The sequence below is a fragment of the Microtus oregoni genome, unplaced genomic scaffold (assembly GCF_018167655.1).
Source record: "Microtus oregoni isolate MIOR12 unplaced genomic scaffold, Mior012 000919F_ref0000019, whole genome shotgun sequence".
Taxonomy (NCBI): domain Eukaryota; kingdom Metazoa; phylum Chordata; class Mammalia; order Rodentia; family Cricetidae; genus Microtus; species Microtus oregoni.
Window position 1 is genome coordinate 10,967 of NW_024545137.1, and position 4,664 is coordinate 15,630.

The window sequence follows — 4,664 nt, forward strand, 5'->3', positions numbered from 1 at the left end:
CTTCTGATAAGTAAAGTATAAGACGAGCTGCTTGGGGAACAAAAAAGGATTTTCTTCTGTAAATTCATCCTAGGATAATTCAGGTCAAATTTTGAATACAAGTATAAAGCAATGGTTCTATTTGATATTCTAGTTTATCCTCTTCAGTAACTACAAAAACTACTGTTTAGGGGAAGTTCATCTGGTAAGGGCATTCCTCACTGACGTCTCTGTCTGTAATGGGACACATCACAGCACCTAGCGTTATCATGACCTTCAGAACAGCTCTCAGCGTGCAAAGGTTCTACTTTCTGCAACCCTGCTGTCACCTCATTTATCAGAGACCAAGAACCTGTTCATTCCCAACCAGAGAAAGGGGCAAAGCCAGGCTTAATTCTAGAATAGAAGTGTATGCAGTTCTGAATTTTGTTTTTATAGCAGAGACAGCACTGTCGTCTCCTTTAAAGATGATTAAGCTTAAAGCCGGTGGTGGTATGCACACCTTTAATCCTGGTACTCAGGAGGCAGAGGCAGGTGGATCTCTCTGAGTTCGAGGCCAGCCTGGTCTACAGCATGGGTTCCAGGACAGGTGCCAAAGCTAAACAGAGAAACCCTGTCTGAAAAACAAACAAACAAAAAAACCAAAACCAACCAAACAAAAAAGAATGAAAGAAAGAAGGAAAAGAAAAAAGATGGTTACACACTGTATTATATTGCCATATTGCTAACTTGCCACTTACCCTGTGTAATATATATATGTTTTCTGGTCTGGAGTTTGATGGAGAGAGAGAGAGAGAGAGAGAGAGAGAGAGAGAGAGAGAGAGAGATCATTTCTGGTAGATCTTGCAGAATATCTTAAGCTCCATGGGAAAAAAACAATATGTCATCTAAATGTAAAATATGGTTGATTCTTGTAATATGAGATATTATCTGGTTTTCAGGTAAGTTCATACTATGAAGAATTGGCATACACTCATACATCCCACTGTGAATAAGTTATATCCTTAAGTCTCTGTTAAAGCCTGGATTCAGGGCAGTTGACATTTCAGTTTGTTTTCCTGTGTCGCAAAGGGTTAAGAAAATGCCTTTAATAGAAATAATATCACTTAATTTTGGATTCTGTCACCATTGAAATGAATTTTAGAGATTCAGTTCATTACAGACATTCATTTATGAATATTTTTAAGACACTAATATAACTTTACTTTTTTGGTGGTCTGTGCTCTTAAGTTTAAAAGTAGCTAGTTGTGATTTTAACCTGGAATAACATTGTCTGAGAAAAGAGACTAACTCTCCGTGCTTTCGCTTAAAGTAGATTATTCTGCATGTTGGCTTTTTTCCCCCTCTAAAAAAGAGATTTTTGGCAAGGCGTGGTGGCGCATGCCTTTAATCCCGGCACTCAGGAGACAGAGGCAGAGGGAAGTCTGGGATCAGCCGGTCTACATAAGGACCTCCAGGCCAGCCAGGACTACATCGAGGAACCCTGTCTCAAAACACAAACAAACAAAAAGTAATCCTGATCATATTTACGAAATGCCTAAGACACTTGTGCAAGCATTCTGCTTTTATAAAACTATTGACTTTTCCTCCAACCACATGCATGCCACACATATTTTTTCACAACTATTAGAGTATATCCCAGAAATCCTACAGTTTTATATTTGTTAACTCAGAGCCGATTTACAGGTAAAAATCACTTTTTACCACTTTTGGAACCAAACAGGTTTTGCCTCGATTGTTTTGGGAAGTTTGGGGTGGGAGGGTTTGGGGGTGATTTATCTTCTTCATTGTCTTTTCCCCCTCCCACCCCTACTGCCATCACCCCCACCCCGTCCCCCTTGCTGGGCTTTCAGCCCCAGGCTGTCCATGTTTAGCAAACACTTTACACCAGTCACACTCCAGTCAGAATTAACATATATTTTGGGGGAACTGTTCTTTCGTAATTCCCTCTTCCATTAGCCTATGATTATGAAGCAGCCATTTGTGGCCCAAATTCATAACGTGACATGTTGAATAAATGCTCTCGCCATTTTGTCATTTCCCCACGTCCAGGTAGAAAATGCCTTTGTTTATTTTCCAGCACTCTAACAGGCAATTTTGAGTTCCAAATCATTACTGAGAACTTAGCAGGGTATTTTAAACTTTGTTTTATTAAGTTGGCCGGGGTCACAGAATTCATTAATATTAATGACTGGACTAGAAAGGCACTTAGCCTCTCTAATGAGTAGCAGATACAAAGCATTAAACCAAATGGAAGGCTTTGTTACCCAGGAGTCACTCCAGCAAGGCCCCACGTAATAACCGAGGGAGATCTGCCTGCCGCAGTGTTTCCCAGCAACCTCTGCCTTCTTCCTCTTAGAGAAACTGGAGTTCCTAAACTCATGCTCAAATACATTTCTGTTGACGTCATGTGAATATATGAAATAAAATACTTGGAACTGATCACTGGTGGTTTGAAAAAGGCTCCAAAACACTATCACTAATAAGCTGTGTGTGTGTGTGTGTGTGTGTGTGTGTGTGTGTGTGTATGTGAGAGAGAGAGAGAGAGAGAGAGAGAGAGAGAGAGAGAAACCGTGGGAACACACTTTTCCTTTTGAACTTGTCAATATTAAAATTGCATTCATTCATGAAGTTTGCACGAGTCATTAGTGACATTTGTAAAATTCATATAAATATGAGCTGCTGGGTGGTGGGATTTGTTTATCCCATGCCTCTGAAGCTGTCATCAGCCTTTCCTATAAAACAGGGAAATGTCAGATGACAGCGAGGGCCTGACATTTCACCTTTGAAATGAGCAATTACACTGTTCCTTCAGACTTCCCTTCCTCACTGACACCTAAGCAGCAGTCCTTTTAACAGGCAGCGTGAACGCAGTGAGGGATGAGCGTTTGTTAGGTCACTTGGTAAATAGAACTAATAATTTAAGACATGTGTGGCAAAAGTGATTAGTAAACTTCCATTAAAAGCCAGATCATAAATAGGTCAGGCTTCCTGAATATGCAGTCCTGTGGCTGTAATACAGAAGCAGTCACAGACAGTGTGGGGTGCCCCAGGAAGCCTTATTTCAGAAAACTAACCGCCATTCTGATAGGCATCTGGGTTATAGCAGACCAAGCCCTGTTCACTGAATGACCTTGCTCTGTATCGCCTTCTGGGAATACTGGGCTGGCTTCTTCCCTCCAGGCTTCCAGTCTTTTGTTGTTGTCAGTAATATCCCCTTTGTTGAATCTACAATAATAATTTACCACTCCTTGTCTCAGTTGGGCTGTTGAGAGCTGTTGTTATCCCAGTCATAACTCTGGTAACTCTCCAGGAGCCAAGGTAGCACTTTTCTGGTTTATATCCCACCCCTTGAGGCATTCCCTCAGTGGCTGGTGTTGCCTTCAAGCATTTATTCTTGATCTTCTCCTTGTGTTGTCGTTTGGGCCAAACCCTGTAGTCCTTAAACTTGAATTCTTAACTGCTCCTCTGTCCTTAGGCCTTCCAGTTTATATCAACAACCCAGGTCTCTAACCCTAATAAATTTATATGTTAAATAGCATGCTGATTTTCTTTTTCTATGTGATTATCCAAAGATACTTCCAAATCAACATGTGTTAAATTGAACTTACAGTTCCTTCCCTTTGCTCCATCCCTGTACTGGATAGTTTTATGTTAACTTGACACAAGCTAAAATCAGCTGAGAGGAAGGAACCTCTATTAAGAAAATGCCTCCATAAGTTTAGGCTGTACACTAGCCTGTAGGGCATTTTCTTAATTAGTGATTCATGGAGAGGCCCACCTGGGTGCAGGCTGAACAAGCATGATGAGCAAGCTAGTAAGCAGCACCCCACTATAGTCTTTACTTAAGCTTCTGCCTCCAGGTTCCTGCCCTGTTTGAGTTCCTGTCTTGACTTCCTTCAATAATAACCAGTGATATACTTTTCCTCCAACTTGTTTTTTGGTCATGGTTTCATCTAGGCAATAGAAACCTAACTAAGACAACCCAAGACTTCTTCCTTCACCCTCCTCTTTTCTCAGTGACTGGTCCCTGCTCATCGTTTCCCACACCTGATGCTTGTCTTTCATTCCTAACACTTGGAAGAGTCATTGGGTTTTCCAGATCTTATTTATTTTCTCTCTTTTTTATTGTTTTTATTGAGCTATATATTTTTGTCCACTCCCCTTCCTCCTCTTCCCCTTCCACCCTCTCCCATCATCCCCACGCTCCCAATTTACTCAAGAAATCTTGTCTTTAAATGCATGTATTTCTTTTATGTTTTGACTACAGCTACCCTAACCTATAGTTCAATTATTATCACATTAGCCTACTTCCTTTTATGTTCTCCCTTCTTGCCCTGTTCCCAAGAATTTACCTTTCTGATCTTAGATTACCTATCATTTCTGTTATGAATCTTCTGTTGACTCTCCAATACCCCTACCTTGACTGTTACAGCATTCAACTTATCTTGTTCTTTTTCTTTATTTCTGTTGTACATTTCAGTTCAAGTAAAGCAAAGGCTATATATGTTCATCATTGCTCTAGCCCCAATACTATAAATATGTTAGAAAAAAATGAAATTACTCTGAAACCCCAAAACCACACAGTATTCTATACAAATCATCAAAGTACCAGAACATATCTAATGAGTTTGACTTGCAGGGTTAAAGGAAATATGTAATCAGGAAGGTGAATATGTGAATGA